Below are 18,065 nucleotides of genomic sequence, written 5' to 3'. Positions count from 1 at the left end.
TAATTGTTGGTTATTATTAGCAGCTAATCCTGGTAGATTACGTAAACATACGCCATTTATATGAATCACCGGTCAATACACGCAAGTATTTTCTATTCGTTAGTCATTGACGAATTTGCTTTTTTTATACATTTATATTTTTTACCGCGTCACTTATATCATAGAACAGTGAGAATCAAAACTTGGACCTAGCATAAAAATAATTTGCATCTGAAAAAAGGAAGTTCAGTTTGTAGCTTAATCCAAAAATTAATTACCCCGGCCGGCCTAAAGCCAAAATCAATAGCCCAAATTTTTCGTACATGATAGATGCATATTCTGAGTGTGTCGGAGAGTGAAGCTCTCGATCAGACCAGCAAGCGTAAATATTTCGATTATATGATCCAAGATAACTTAGCTAGTAAAATTAGCACTTGTTATTGTATAAACTAACAGATTTAGAGCTAGAACGAATTGTTGTCCATGTCCGTACCTCAAAAGGGAAAAACGAAAAAGTTAAGATAGTTCAATCAAGAATATCAAAGGGAAGGCGTTCTCATGACTAGAAAGCGATCTCTTTCCATTTCATTACGCAAATCAATGAATGAATGAATGTTTCGAATAATTGCTAAACGGGCAGGCCGATTTAGTCACAGTTTTTTTAAAGCATTGAGTTGGCCCTTGGCCCCTGCGAATGTTTTTGGTCTTCTTGGATAAGTTTTAAAAAAGCCAATTCAGAAGACGCTGCAATAATTTGTAGAGTGTAATACTTAGTTGAAGTATAAATTTTATTACTCATTACTGAGCTATTTAACTCACAATTAAGCGACTTTGTTTTCTCTTAAAGTAATAACAAAAAAATTAACTATTCACGGCGGCGACAGTTTATGGAGGTAAACGCCCTAGTAATAAAAAATGGCCGAGGCTACACGTGGAGTGCATATGGCGTATTATATCGGTGACTAAAATAACTATCAGGAAAGCGACCCTTGGCCTTGGGGATCCGTAATGTTAGTAGCAGATACGCGCGAGAAGATATTACGGGAGTATACTCAACTGCCTAGCTATCACGGATCATGAAATATATCCTGGTGACAAACAGACAGACGGACAGTAGAGTCTCAGTAATAGGGTCAGTTTGGGTACGGAACCCTAAAAAGTGTGTGTGTATGTCAGTCTATTAAGTAGTAAGTCTGATTCACCAATCACCGTCTATTGGGTCATTCTAAGTTAAGAGGTAATCGCTTGTATGAAGAAGTGGCACAACATAAATGTTAGTATTTTGATCTAATTATACAATATTTTTATTGAAACAACTCTTTTATATATATTTGTAAGCTAATCAGTCATTTTTTTAATTTTTTACCATTTTAGAAGACACCAGGGGAGATACCATACTTTTTCTATGTAATAAAGAGAGAAGGGTATCTCCCCTGATCTCTTTAAAAACAAACAAAATCGAAATTTTGATCAGCCGTCTTAGAAATTCGAGCAAATTAAAGTGTAATGATTCATTTCAACAGGAATTCATACCTCCACTATACATTTTGGAAAATTATGCGCCAGGGGAAAGACGCCAGGGGAGTGACTTTTTCATGCCAAATCAGATATAATTGTGCAAGTATTTATTGTAAATAATAAAATTAAAGTATTTATATAATCTATGCATAAACTATAGTAAATATACAAATACAATTAAGCATTTATATCAATAATTTTGAAATAAAACTGACCAGGGGAGATATCACTTTCATAAAACAACACTGTCAAGTATAGAGGTCAATGATCAAAATGACTGACAATCGGAACCAAAAGATGACTGTCGCAGGGTTGGTTGTTAGTATTGAATGAAATGCATTTCTATTGGGATTAAAATGGCAATAATTAAAGCTATAAACCCAATATTTTTACATTTACACAATGGCCAGGGTAGGAGACATAGAATCTGGGGGACAAAATTTAACATAAATATTTTTTATGAAAAAGAAAAGTTTAAAGGATTTTATTAATAACATTACAGTCAATATTTGTTTTAGTTTATGAAGTATATCACATTTAACGGATTTATGGGAAACACATCTGGATAAAATTACTGATTTATTGAAAAACCTGCAAAGGGACAGGCCAGGGGAGGGGACTTTTGCATGTTTGAGGTGCAATTGTGACAAAACTGAATTAATTAATAAATTGAAATTGACTGTATATAGAGGAAATGCAATCTTTTAAGGGAAATTACCATAATTAATTTAAATTGTTTAAGAAAAGTATGGATATGTATCATGGACACCGTTAATACCTCTTAACTTAGAATGACCCTATTTCTAAACTATTAATTTAAAGCAAATGAATGTTCCACTAAGTATGTAGTTCCACAAGAGCGAGGACTTGTACGAAGAAATATCCGGTAGTTTTCGGGTTTTCCAATCAAGTATTTTATTTTCAAATTAGGTATGTCAACCCACGACGAAGAAATCACCGTGAGGTTACCGTTTGCCGCGTTTTCTTTCAAAAATGTCCCGAGTTAATATTTTTTCCTCGAATTGCGCATTAGGTTTAAACTTTTTCCCACGTTTTCTATAACTGAAGGTAAATATGGTAGACAAATGTATTTTTTTTATGAACAGTACGAGTGGTACATATCAGTAAACTTAAGACTATATATCTACGACGAAGGGATCGCAGCAAAGCGTTTCCCGCGTTTTCTGCAACCTCAGGCATGGGCACTGCACACACCTAAGTTGTTTACGACGCGCACTGTCGTGGGGTTCAACGACCGCACGCCGCACCACGCCGCCATATTTTGGTAATAAATAATAGAGCAGCGCAGCGTACCACGATCGATCAGACCGTAGTACAGTGCGGCGGCGCGATTAGGTTCGTCTTGCCTTCTCCTGCCTCGCTCCCAAAACATTGCACCCCTACACCCGCGTTGCACTGGGGTGTCATTGTAATCGCATGTTGAGTTATCGTTCAGACGTACCAGTATATGGGTGATCTCCGACAAAGCAGTGGTTACGGATCATGAGGTCATTTTGAACTGGCAGGATAAAATCCAACTCGCCTCTGCTCGTCGATGACAATACACGAGGCTGCACTAGGACGACGCCTTGCTCTTACGAGGACGCGAGACAGAGGGGTCCCTGTACCCACGTTTTTTACCTGCGTTCATCTTAGAAATCGAGACGCATTGATGTTTGTTAAAGTTTAATATGTGTGGGTACGTCTCGAATTTAGGATGTCTGGCTCTAAAGGATATCAAGTTATATAGTGAAATATTTTTGATTTGATACAAACATCATCGAATTTAAAGCATATTAGGTCACAAACTTTATTATCGGTTGTATTGGCATCCGCTATCCTTATCAAAACATTTTCCAAACATGGTTATTGATTGAGGTAGGTTATTAACCTACCCTACCCTAAATACCTATACGTTATCCGAGACTAGTCGGCAGAACAGGTGTGTACCAGATTATACGGAGGAAACAGTCTAAAATCATAATGGTTTTAGTTGTTTTAGAAATTGCTAAACTTTGTTTAAATCATGACCTGTTTTGCCAGGGAACTTTTGTCAGGGAACATCTAAGTTGTTATATAATAGATAACAGTTTATGCTGCTGAAACAAGGGCAAACAAGTCAAATGTTTGGAAAGATTTTAGATTTAGATATTTTATCTCATAATATTAAATTACATTATAAATTATGTTATATTAATCATAATATAAATTCATGTATATTATGTTAAATAATATACATGAATTTATATTATGATCGTCATTATTGTCATTAATATTTACATAATATTATATCCATGTCAAAACAAAATACGGGTTTTAATAAGTAGGTACCGAGGATCTCTTAATGATCGTCATGTTATATATAAGTAAACACTAAGTACTCATTAAGTAAAAAAAAACATGTCAAATTTAGGTAGGTAAAGGTATGTACTATGTACACAATTCAATTTACAATTTCAAATGTCCAAGTCATATACTCATGTACAGTCGACGTCAAAGAGATCTTTACGACTAACGTTACAAAAAATTATTTACACGACTTTATTGTCATAGCATTTAGGTCGTGTAAACATTTTTTTGTTACTTTGGCTGTAAATTTCTCTTTGACGTCGACTGTACTAAAAAAAGTGGATCCAAAAACATTGCACAATATATCCCTATCATATCCACCGAAATGGTAAAAAATAAGTTAGGTTCCTACGAGTATACCTCGGTAGGTATACTCGTAGGAACCTAACTTATTTTTTTAGGTACGCAGCAACGCATAGGTATTCAGAGAGAAAGAAAAATATATGGATAACGCGTACAGTCAGCAGCAGAAGTTGCTAAGCGGGCAGGTGTTCAAAACGATCTTGACGCGACTTTATTGTTAAAAGAATAAGAGCTTGTCCAGGTAATTTTGAACACCTAGCTCGCTTAGCAACTTCTGCTGCTGACTGTACCTAATACACAATCTCGTTAAAAGCGGAATATACAGTACAAATGTACAATTACATAACATAACATAACGCCTAAATGAGAAATCTATAATCATTGTAGTAAATCCAAAGCATTTATACCTATTATTGTGTGTTGTTTTCAGAATATTGTCCTGATAAGACTTAATGCAGGTACGTAGTTAAGTGTACGTTGCTTGCACGCGTTCGCTTATCGTTCTCTCAACATTTTTATTTTCAATGCCGCTGTAAGTAATTTTTCACGCCGAATTTCTTATGATTTATTGGTAGGTATTTAAATATGTAAACACATATAATAAAAGTAAGTACTAAAGGAAACTCTAATGGCAACAGATCAATCCCTCTGTAAATGAGCTGGACTGATTCTAACCAAATTAATTGGTATATGTACATTTAATACAGCATCAAAGTAGTGAGGAACAACTACGTGGCCCCAATAAAATTATGAAAAGAATAGCCGACCAACAAAAACACGTATTGCGAAATAAAAGGTAAGTTTACAAAGTTTACATTGAGAAGACAAAAGTTCTGTCAACCCGTCTGTATTTAAACTACCCAAAAAAACTTTCTGGATTACTCGATCTTGATTCACTTGTAAGTGTTGGATTCAATAATAGCGAGGTATAAGCGACTTCTTTTTGTGAAAATTGTGATCTAAGGACTACTTTTGCACCATTCACTAACCCGGGGTTAAGCGGGTAAACCTGGAGTTACCATAGTTTACCAGTACAAAATGACACTGGGTTAACGGTTTAACCGGTTAATCCCGGGTTAGTCGGATGGTACAAGTGGCTCTAAGAGCCTTCAGTACTTAACAGTCAAGTCAGCCTCTCCAGCTCTATGTTTTCGTCGGCCTAAATCGCAAACCTGGTAACTCCATTTCAAGGAAATTAGTAATTGCTACCTTGGAAAACAATACTTATAGTCGCAAATCTCGTAACTCCCCCGGAGGAGTTACGAGGTTTGCGAATTAGGCCGACGTGGTATTGTGCTTAACATGATACCTATTGATTATTGTCCAGAAAATAAGAGCTACTGAGAATCATATATTTTTAACGCTAACTGCGTACTGCGTTAGCCGAAAACTGTTTCTGCGTGTTTGCTTATTATTAAATAGTTAACTACACTTTAAAAGTCAATCCTACTACCTTATAGACAGACACAAATAGGATAAGATTATAAAAAATCTACATATTAGGTACGTATTTGTTGTTTCGTAAATAAATTTTGGCAAACGGTAGGGACTGATTGACATTTTTGAGGATCAGTCCCTACCGTTTGCCAAAATTTACAATGACTTGTTAAGTAAATATAAAAGATTATTACCTGTTGGAGCAGGTATAAAACCGTTTTTATAATCGTATCAGCCGTGTGCTCGACCTGATTTTGTTCGGCGGAGTTTCCCATCGCCAAAAACCACGGGACCGGGATAATTTTTGACCAATTTCCATAAAATTCAATGCTGCATTCTTTGGGAACGAGTTTCGAAAACCCTTCATACTTTAAGGTACGTTCTCATATAAATTCCTCTAAAACATTGTTTCTATAATGCCACTCGTTCATAGCTGTAGGTTGGAATTATTTTGTCTAGAAAACGAATACCTATTGTCTATTGTTCACAAGAATCCATCCCTATGAATTTATTAGATGAGAATAAAGTAAAATAACCACAATAGATGAATTAATTCTATTAATAGTCGTTTCAGCCCTTGTCTCACCTGGCGCCCATAACCTATGACCTTGCGGGCTTTATGAAACAGGCTCGTTGTTTCATAATAAATTCATGCCTACAATAATAGTCGATAGTCCGTGCACCTGGCTTGAAAATATGCTACAATCCCACATAAGCCATGACATTGTGCGTAGTAAAAGTATTAAAGTACGCACAAAATAGGTAGGCATTAGGCGCCTAAACCTATGTACTTAAGTACCTACCTATTTATTATTGCGCATCAAGTTTACGGCTCAAATATCGCTCAACATTGCCGAATTATACAAATATAAATACGCCAGAACAATATTAACAGGGATTCACACAAAAGGACACACGCTCACACGCTTCTTAAGAAAGCTGAAGGTCCAGCTAGCAGCTTGGGCTTAGATTGTTGTCGGAAATCAGAGAATATAAATACCCACCAAAAACATGAATGTAAAAAAGGAGAGCCAAGTTCAATACAAAAATTATGCTTGGCTGTGGGGCTCGCCGCAAAAAGAATGGAGATCTAAATGAGTGCCACTGCCAAGTTCTATGCAAAATCCAAATATGTATTTATAGGAACAAAATAACATTATAAACAAGTATTAAACTCTATTTCTTTGCTTTATTGGATACCTATAACAATTGCTGTTATTTAAAAAAATGTGACATCTTAAAGTAAGTTAGATTTGACTTGGCCAGTTTTCATTATATCAATCATTTTATTTATATTGTAATTCTGATAAAACCTGGCCAAGCCAAATCTAACCTACTTTAAGATCTCACATTTTTTTAAATAACAGCAATTGTTATAGGTATCCAATAAAGCAAAGAAATAGAGTTTAATACTTGTTTATAATGTTATTTTGTTCCTATAAATACATATTTGGATTTTGCATAGAACTTGGCAGTGGCACTCATTTAGATCTCCATTCTTTTTGCGGCGAGCCCCACAGCCAAGCATAATTTTTGTATTGAACTTGGCTCTCCTTTTTTACATTTATGTTTTTGGTGGGATATCAATACTTTTTGTAAAGAAAACTAGGCAGGTATTGAGATTTAATGTTTTTTCTTGTGTTTCCGCTGTATGGTTTTTACTTCTGTTCTTTGTATAATTATGTGGTGCCGCGCGCCGCCGACGACACACCGTTGGCCGGTTGTTTAGAGCGTATTACAAGTTTTTTGTATGGGGACACCACTTATTTTTTGACTAAACTTTATTTTAATATAGCAAATATAATAATACATATATTGGGGTAGTTTCAAATATCTGCTTGTAACGGTTCCAACGCTACAATAAAAAAATATTTTTTTGTATGGGGACCCCCCCTATTTTTTAACTTTTTTTTATTTTTAGATTTTTTCCTACGCTTACACACAATAACCGAGCTGGATTCCAAATTTCATCCTTCTAGGTCATCTGGAAGTAGGTTAGGTTTAGGTACTTATATGTCAGTCCCAATAAAAAATGTTTTTTTTGTATGGGGACCCCCCCTATTTTTAAACTTTATTTTATTTTTAGATTTTTTCCTACGGTTACACACAATAACCGAGCTGGATTCCAAATTTCATCCTTCTAGGTCATCTGGAAGTAGGTTAGGTTTAGGTACTTATATGTCAGTCCCAATAAAAAGTGGTTTTTTTGTATGGGGACCCCCCCTATTTTTTAACTTTATTTTATTTTTAGATTTTTTCCTACGGTTACACACAATAACCAAGCTGGATTCCAAATTTCATCCTTCTAGGTCATCTGGAAGTAGGTTAGGTTTAGGTACTATAAGTCATAAGTCAGTCTTAAAATTTACGACTTTTTGACCTTCATACCTTTATAACCGTTTGAGCTAGCTTCATGAAATTTGGGCTTCTAGATATCCTTATGGATATAAATAAACACACGTAGTTTTATGAGTTTACGTCAAAGATGTTTTGAGTTATAGAAGGGTCAAAAGTGGCACCAAGTGGTTCGTGTAATATTACACTCGGCGCTGGCTAGCCAGTTCCTTTGCTTGAACTTGGCTTGACACGCTGCCGCGTGTCTAGATTCGTATTCTCAATTAAAGATACGTGTGTGATGGCACTGATGGCCATATCATGAGTCTCTATTGTTTCTCAAAAAGTTTTGAGTCATAATGTATTGTCTTGTTAGAATTTTCGTTAGTCATAATTTTGTTTTTGCTCAGACGCGTAACCTTGCCATATAACAAACCTAATTTATCTATAGGATAACCTTACGAAAATCCTGAAAAGTTAACAATTTCAGTTTTAGAACGAATGATAATATGACAAACAACACATTATGACAAGACTTTATGGGAATCAAAGGTACCCCCATATCCTATATGCATGATAATCCACAGTGAATGTATCCCAGACCCAAATGAGATGTACATATTTAGTTTTCAGGGTAAATAAATATGACCGTGAATGATTGACGGTGACGACACTTCACTAATAAGAGCGGCATGAATAAATAGGTGACCAAAATCCAATCTCCAGCGCTATTGGCCTACTTTCTTAGTTTCACTTAGTTTCCTACATTAGGTAGTATATACCTACCTATTTCGAGGTTCAATAAAATGAATATTAAAATTGTGACAAGAGCTATCTCCTGTCACAATTTAAGTAGTAGTAGCTAGTAGTACGGTAGGCTGCCTTTCCACTGAAGCGAATATGAAGGCAGCCTAATAATAAGCACACTTGTCTCTGTGATAAGGTAGGTATACAGAGTAGACTTGGGTTGGTAGAGAGAGCTACAATAGCAATCGCGAATATCGCGATATTAGTTTCATGACATTATTGCACGTTGACAGGTACATGGTTTATAGCAATTATAGCAGCCTTGAGTCTACAGTAGTCTACACTCCACTCTACAGTAAGGGCCCCCCACATCTAGCGTCTTTCGAGCGTCGGCGTCTACAACTTTATGGCCGCTGCTCGACGCAACTGCGCAGCGACGTCATTTTCCATAGCGCTGACCAGACGCTGACGCTCGAAAGACGCTAGATGTGGGGGAGCCCTAACCCGTGGAGTAAAAGGATTGCTGTTCATGATTAAAGCAAATGCCTAACAATAGGTAGGAATCGTTTTTATGGTTTCAACTGCGCTTCGTCCATAAATTTCATAATCAGGAAGTGTTTTTACAACAACAACAAAGCCTTGGGCACTGTAATACCTACCTAGTAGGTAGCTAGGCATATCTGATCACGTAGTTCACGTTCACACCTACCTACTTGTCTGTATCTTTAGGTATTTATATAAATAAAAGTAAATAAAATCGAGTGTGTAATGATCGATATAAAAATAATTAATATATTTTCTGTAGATATAACAACATTTAATATAATTTCAGAAAATATAATAACTCATTTTGTATAATATACATTTGGTATATTATTAAAATGTTTCATATCATTTTGTATAATTATCTTTTGATATAACACTCATTTATTATAACGATCATGTGATATAATGCTCATTTATTATACAAGTATTATTATATAAGTATTATTCGGTATAATATTATAGTAAAGGTATTTTTATGACGACATATGTAAATGTTTAACGCAGATTAGGTAGTGGTTTGTTTTGTGTAATGGACGCAATTCTAACCTAACCTAACCTACTTTTCTGGTAGCGGTTCGTTTAGTGTAGGGGTCGCAGTTCTTAACCTAACCTAACCTAGTATTCTGGTAGCGGTTGGTTTTGTGTAGGGGTCGCAGTTCTTAACCTTACCTACCTAGTTATAAATAGCAGTTCGTTATATTTAGAAATAATCGTTTTTTGTAGTGTGTAATAGTAAATGTGGAATTATATATCTAATACATTATATCAACAATTCTTCTTTAGATGAAATAACTTTATATCATAAATTCAGTATAGAAAATATGCATTATACTTGAAGAATGTTATGCTAAATGTTATTAGATCAATTAATCTTTATATAAAATGATAATTTATATCATATGAAAATATATTAAGTGTTGTTATACTATTTAATAATTATACTAAATAAGCGTTATTGCAACTGATATTATAATAAAAATGTTTATAGCCATCGATACGCACCCAAAATCTACCCTCAAATGAAAACATTACATGATCTAATAATTTAGGTTAAAGTTAGGTTGTTCAGTGACTGATCCAGGCGGTTTAGTATTTGGTTGGATAACCAATAAATGTTATAACTACCCGAAAATGTACAAATTGTTTGTTTACTTTCATTTAAGATAGATTTCATTCAATTTAATGAATACACAAGTGACCTAGGTAGGTCGTCTGCGTAGTTTACTGGAGACTGGAAGGTCGAATAAATGAATCTTCGCTTGCCAAAAAATAGCGTAGCCTATTGTATCGACTATGACTGTTGATGTTTTGTACCTACCTATTTTATTAACTTTATGTATTTTTTGACTTTGGCCTACCTAAGATATGTACATGGGTCGTTCTACCGTTTCGTGCCGATTTGCCACTTTTTTGGAGATTTTTTTTATTTTGAAGTTACAGTGTAGATTTTGATATTGCGACTGTGTATACGTATTGTGTATATTATTTTAAGAAAGGCACCCATACACTAGTTATACTTTTGGAAAACAAATAAGGAAAGTAATGAAGGCACAGATGGAAATGAAAAACCAAGGGAAGGTAATGAAACACGAATAGAAGGAAATGAAATTAGATTAAATATAAATTAACTTTATTGGTCAAAATCAAAGTGATAATATTTTAAACGATGGAACCATAAATAGCTTGGCTTTTAAAAAGTATATCTACCCTGTTGACCTGTTTAATATAATAACCTACTTTTTAACAATACTTTTTACGATGTTTCAGTATTCCTCTTCGGTCTTATTATTTGTCAGAACTAGAAACATATAATAATTAGATTTGTAATGTAAAAAACTGCATACATAAATGAAATTAAAAAAGCTTAAATTATCTATAAATTGTTATAAAAACATTCGTTAGTTTTGATATTATTCGGGAGAGAACTGCTGCATAATTTAAAAAGGGCCGTCTTTGTAAAGGGCAGATGCTGTTTTTTTAATAATGAAGTGGGCCAGATATTTCATTTAGGACACTACCATGATAAGCCGTTTCAAAGGGAACGGCGGGCCGAAGTAAAGCTGCATGTCAGCAGAGCTTGGAGACGAACAAATAGTTGTATATTAAAAAGCAAACTAGCGGACCGCAAACACGATGTTGAGCTCTAAAGCCGTTGGAGGTCGAAAAGCGTACTCTACGAAACACCAAAACCCTGTGTAGGTAGAGGCCGCGGGCCGAGTACGCCCGAATAATCAAAATACTTATTATAAATAACAAACTCCATAGGGTTGTAGACTCAACAAGTCGCACTTTCGAGGAAAAATGCAAAGGTCAAGCCGCAGGAGGGTCCGAGATCACATTGGTTAAATTTCAAGCTCTCTTAGTTCTCAAGTTTGGTCTTCTATGGAAGCGCAACGTGATCAGACGGACTGGGCCTTCAGCGTTTATGCGGACCTCGGCCTTTGGCCTCACTTAGCAAAGTTCTGCACTCTTACATATTGATATTTGGCCTTGTACGGAAATGTGCCCCTATCTGAAGCTCCCCCGGGCCTTCGGCCTTGCTTTTTAATACATTCGGCTATTGGTTCTTGTTTGAGGTCAGCTCCACTGAAACTCAGTCTTTGACCTCGCACGATTGTGCCCGCTGCCAATAGTTAAAAGAAATTTTGAACACCTCATGCGGAGCTCGCCTTTCGGCATCGGTTGCATTTCGGCATTGAAACAATTTAAGGTCTACTCTCCTGCGAAAGCTCGGCTTTCAGCCTTGCAGGAAGGCGCGCCACAATCGGATGCTCCGAGCTGCCTACTCTTTCTTAGCGGAACTCGCAGAAAGGGGTGGGAATGGGACGCTCCTCTCCAGTTCTAGATGTTGTTGGACCATTGTTTCATGAACTTTCTAGATTTTTCTAAAGCTTGGCCTTTAAACGGTTACAAAGTTACAAGAAATTTCCCTGATACGGCCAACCCGTATTTTTAACTTAGCACAAGAAGAAGCTCTCGGTAGCAGATCTTTGTGAGACCCTCCTCATAAATATCTGCCCTCGGAGGGCTCGCTCTTGAGCTTTATTCAAGGACTATAAAAAGTTTTCAGTATTTTAATTAGCAGATAAGTTAGGCGTTGATAAGTTTCAATAGGGTCACCTGTCCAAAATGTTCCGCATTTATAAAATGTTGGAAATATGATGTATCTATCCGATATATTTACAATATTTGCCATGAAAAAAGAGACTACTTACGCTTACGCGCTTATCTGCTTATTTATATGCAATATCCACAACCAACAGGATTCCCATGACATAGTGTCGGGTATAGGTAAGAACCTATACCCTGAAACTCTGTCAAACGGTCTAACGAAGTCGAAAGAATGGTACATACACACGCTTCAAAACATGAGAGTTATGATTTGAGAGCGTATGTGTGCATATAACTCTTGGGCTGTCGGCTAAAAACATAAAAAGGTATCACATCTGTCATACAAAATTATTTTTCATTTCCTTCCAAACTGGTTCATTTCCCTCACCCGAAAATATTGGAAGAAATGGAGAGGAATGAATTAGAGTGGAATGAACTTTCGACGGTTTTTTTAAATTTCTTTATCGTCTTTAAGGCTAGAATGTCACCAAGTAAATGTAATGAAGATGCTAAGAAATGCTAACAGATTACTAACAAGGTGATTTTTTTTTGCAATAGATAGCACCAAATTACTTAATGGATAGAAATGAGTAGTAACCGTGACAAAGTGCCTTTCCGGTGAGGAGAACCAAAATTACTGTTAAATCAAGAGCGCGAAACCTTCTTCGTTGACGTATTGCGGTAGACTAAGGTAGTAAAAACACGTAGCAATCACAGGTATTCGTGAATAAAGGCGCGTTTAGATTTGGCATGAGTGGCAAGTTTTTAGAGTGAAAATGAAGTATTTCGCGTGACAAAATTAAAAAGTGCGTTCTCTCTATGATAATTTAACTTTAAAAATCCGTACCACGTACCATTATAATACTGATTATTTGCTTATTTATAAACAATAATGGAAAGTAGGGTTTATCTGCAAATAATAGTGTCTTTAATTTTTTGAACCCAATGGTACGCCATTTTATGTCGAGGGAAATGAATTTTTCGCATGTTTTTAATTTTTATTTAATAGATCATTAGGTTTAGCTAAATTCCAAAACTGGCGCATTTTCCATACCATATAAACATACCTTTTAAAAATAACCACATGTGTAAAATTATAATTTTAAGGCTTGATGTGGGCTCGGACACCAAATCGGCACGAAACGGTAGAACGACCCACCTATCTATTAGGTAGGTAGGTTTTAACATAAACATAATTTTCCCATGAACATAGAATGTTTTTCGACGCAGCAAATACAGACAGTGAGATCGCTGCATCGGAGCGATTGTTGTTATGATTCGTAGCAAAACTAAGTAGCAAATAGGTACATAAGTAGTAAGTACCTACTTAATACAAAATGGGCCTTGCCTACCTTGCAGGGCCGCGGCGCGAAGCCGTGCCGAGACAGCGGTGCGTACCTAAGTACGGACGTTTAGGAGTGCCGACGCCGACCGAGCTCGGCGGAGAAGGGCAGTTGTTTACACCCAGCCTACCACGTGGAGAGCGGGCGACGGTCGATTGATACACACGATCACGTGGTTCTGTTTTTCCACCTGCGCCGTTTAACACCAACGCTCTGCACTCGGCGGACCACAACGAACGAGATTAGCCTAGCTTTAAGTAATGAGATTGAAAACTAATATGAAACGGAATACTACCTGAGCTCGGCGTTTGCCGTGGCTGTCTCGCCGATCGCCAACGGTGCACAAATAATCCTTTCACTAAATGGTGTACAATTTTTCACACTCCGTCACTGACACTGATCACTGCCTGGTTAATCTTCGTAATAACAACACAGTATTGTAAACACAGCACGCGATAAGAAGCGAACAACATATAGATGAGTTATCGCAAAAGGCGCGCGCGAACGACTGAAGTGTAGAAAGAAGCAAGCCGGGGCTCGGGGGAGACAGGCGGGTCGAGCGCGCGGGGGGCTCCGAGCGCGGCGCGGGGCCGCCGCGAGGGGCGCCGCAGTCGCTCGACCCAGTCACAGACAGACCCAGTCGAGGAATGCGGCTGGCGAGTTTGTTTCTGCTGGCCCGAACTGCCGAGCTCGCGCCTCATCTTATGCAGCCCAGCCGAGCCGGCCAAATGCAGTTTGTTTATGTTTACCAATAATACCAATCCTTGCCTTAAAGGCTTGCTACACGGTCGCCGACAAGCCTTCTAACCGTCTGACCTTGGTCTGTCCTTGGACAGTTTTGGTCAAATTTTGTTGGTAACAACCGTCTACACGGTCCGGGACAGACCAAGGCCAGGCGGTTTGGGGGTTTGTCGGCGACCGTGTAGCAAGCCTATTAGACACTAGGCTCAGACTTTGCCCTTAGCTCTTTGGTTCAGACCATCTGGAACTGAGAAATAATGCACTAACGATGATTTTTTTTACCAGTTGAGCAGAAGCCAGAGTACCTACACCGTATTTTTTTTAAACTCCGTTAATTTCAAGGATGCAGACAGCAATCCTGGGCTTGAATAAAGTTACTTTCTCAAAGACACCGGTATTTTAATTAAGTAACTCCATTACGGAGATAATCAAAATAGGGATATTTTTTTTCTGAAAAGGCCCCTACGAGCATGTACACTTGCCTTAGGGCCTGTTTACATATTGATTAGTGTTTTAGTATTTTATACATCCTTTAGGCCCCCTACACATTATACAATTCGTCTTGCAAATTTTGTTGGCCGCGCCCCAAGATCCGCCCCCAACATACATATACCTAAATTGAATTTTTGCTGTCGATAACTATGTTTTCATTAAATTCAAACCAATTTAATCAGTAGAAAAAGACGCGAAATTCCATCCGATAGGTATTTAAATTCATATTCGCCTTTTTCTACTGAGATAATTCAGATAATTGGCTTGCCAGACTATAGAGTGAAGGTCGAATTTGAGGCACGCCCACTAGTCTGAACTTTTCCTTTCCATTCAGAAACATATTTCTTATTAATTTACGAATTACTTATATTTTACTAATTCCCTTAATTCCTAGAATAAGATTTAGCAAATAAAAAATGTAGACAACATATCGTAGTATCGTAGAGAATACATATTGTGTGATATTTAATGATATAGGAGGCAAAGGAGCAGACGAATCGCCTGATGGTAGGCAATAACCGTCGCCCATGGATGGACACCAACACATGAGGGATGTGCCTTGCCAGCTGGTAAGATGCGATGAGACTACCTACTACCTACCTACTGTACTTTCCTTGAAGCTCGTATCGGTGCGGAAATACCGCAAGCGACACGACAGTTCATTTAATGATTTTAATGAGCAACAAAAATAATTTCTCACCACACCAACCCGAAGCAAATATTAAATGTAAAAAATATAAAACAAATTCAAATTAATATTATGAAATATTTATCATCCAAAATCATCATTTAAAAGTGAATTCTACCAGCAAACAACTCAAAACAAGTCGATTTAGAATTTCCGAGCTGGTGTGGTGAAAAGAATATTGTATCGAAAAAAGAGAAATTATAGATCGACAATCAAGTTAAGATAATTTGTCAGAAGAAATAACTCTTACTTTGTTTGTGAAGTGAAATTGATTCTTCCCGCCTGTTCCCGCTGACAATATTGCTGTGTAAGAATATACTTAAACTCATAAGGCATAGGGCCTACCAAGCTATTATTTCATGTAAATCGAAGGGCCCATGTGTCTCTGTCTAGCCACGTGCGCCAACGCACGTACGCACACAAGAAACAGTTATTTTAATAAATTATACAACTGTTGAGTTTCCCGAACCTCTAGTATTTATTTTTTACCCGCACATTGAATGCAGCTTAATGTGAATACATTATCAATATTTATGATGTAAAAGTATATGATGTGATCAGTGAATGATGAGAACTAGCAACGGGAATTTATTTACTTACCGATATACAGGGTGGAAAGATAAGTCGGGCCCTGGAGGGAAACTACCTTAAATCCTTAAGCTGGCTCATTTTACTTAAAGGAGACATTCCTTTATTTTTAAAAAGAAACAGAACTTGTCGACTATGACGTATGGCTACCCACCTTATAGTTTAATGCAATGAGATTTTATAACTCCTGTTTCGGCTCCTACCACCGAAGGGGAAGCGGGGACCGTACACCGCTAAACCTGTTGACCACTGCCGCGCCCCGCCGCCTCTACTTACATGCCTAGCCAACCATTAGGCTCTGAGATACACGCTCATGTGCGCGTCATACACGCAAATATATTTTATTTACATACATTTAATCTTAAGTACCTTTGTGGAACCTCAATTAGAAGCTTTTTTAAGTATCTGCGATTTTTATTTAATACTCAAGACTCCAAGCTTGAACATGGTGACCCATCGACGTGATTAATACGCAACGATTGCTTCTGCCCGAGTCGAACGGAATTTCTACGTGTGAACAGAGCAAAGGTCACGACAGCTACAACGTGGCAGAAATTGGACATCCCGGCGTCAACGCAGTATTCTGGACTTACGACGCCTATTGGACTGTACCTATCCACGACGCCAGTTGAACTGTACAAATATATTCGGAGATTTACGACGCCATTTTGGACGCTGCAGACACCCTTACTTCAAGCCCGCCGGTCAGAACTACGCCGCAGCCAAGGTTTAGCAAGGGAAGTGCACCATTCCTTCTTATTTCCTATTTTTCTGCTCGTACTTTCCTCCACCTACTTGACTTTGAGCTTTGCCATCTTCACCCTTTGCCGTGCTTGAGTTTAATTGTATGCCATTTTATTGCACTAGTGACGCAAGCATTTTCTTAGCACGTATCCTCATTTAATAGCTAGTGTCAGTGAAATAATCTGATCGCTGCTTTATAGCCAAATTTAAAACTTATAGCCTTTTACGCAATTTAAATAGGCATTTAAAAACTATTTAAGAACAGAAACGCTTATTTGAGTGACATTCTTATTAGTTAATTTCTTCACCTTAATTTCAATCATTCCGTTATTTCATAAAGCATACTCCTACTTTGTGCTATATAGAATACTGTCTAGCGGTTTTACTAATTACGCACAGTTAAACCTCAACGCAAAAAATTCAATTGCATTCCATAGTAACACAAGTGTTCACCGTGTTACAGATAAGAACCCGTTCGCATCGCGCCCGGCAACAGCTACTTAGCTGCAGCTGCGTTGCGTTTTCTGCTGACTTCTGCATTCCGCACAGCACTGTTGCCGACCAAACCAACCACTGTGACTGCGAACATAGGCCGGAAAATTTACGTATTTATTCCAATATTTTTATTTTTGATTTCTCATTTCCTCATTCGCTGTTTTAATTGAAATCAGATTTATTAAAATGGCTACGTTGATCCCTACTAGAACGTCCATTAAGGGACGTATTACTAAATTTAAAAATTACATGGCAGAATTGAATGCTCAGGATAATATTTCCTCAAAGGATGTAGACGAACTTTCGTTGAAGTTGGATCGTTTTCGTAGTATGTTCACACAATTCGACCAGATCCAAACTCAAATAGAAATTGCGACTACATCAGATATGCAGACCGAAATTGACATAAGAGAAGAGATGGAAAATGATTTTATTTCTCTTATTGCAACGGCTCAGAAAATTATTGATAAGATAGCCGAAAGATCTGATTTCGCCAGCGTAAAGTCTGAAGTTCATAGCAACTGTGGTCATGACAATACATGCAACGGTTTAAATTTTCGTTTGCCTGTGATTAAAATCGCTAGTTTCGATGGTTCGTATTTTAAGTGGCTCGAATTCAGAGACACATTTGATTCACTCATTCACAGTTC

At 37.2% G+C, this 18,065-nt stretch overlaps 1 protein-coding gene across 1 annotated transcript in view; it reads right to left on the bottom strand.

The window, feature by feature from the left end:
* Window positions 1-14,325, bottom strand: part of LOC134680301 (insulin receptor-like) — a 114,417-nt gene extending 100,092 nt beyond the window's left edge. Inside the window, exon 1 of the mRNA XM_063539411.1 lies at window positions 13,963-14,325. The gene's annotated coding sequence lies outside the window, so the exon portion shown is untranslated. The remainder of the gene's footprint in view (window positions 1-13,962) is intronic.
* Between the last annotated feature and the right edge of the window lie 3,740 nt (window positions 14,326-18,065).

This window comes from Cydia fagiglandana, chromosome 3 (genome assembly GCF_963556715.1).
Source record: "Cydia fagiglandana chromosome 3, ilCydFagi1.1, whole genome shotgun sequence".
NCBI lineage: Eukaryota > Metazoa > Arthropoda > Insecta > Lepidoptera > Tortricidae > Cydia > Cydia fagiglandana.
Note: the sequence above shows the minus strand (reverse complement) of the source record. Positions and strands in the feature narration are given on the sequence as shown.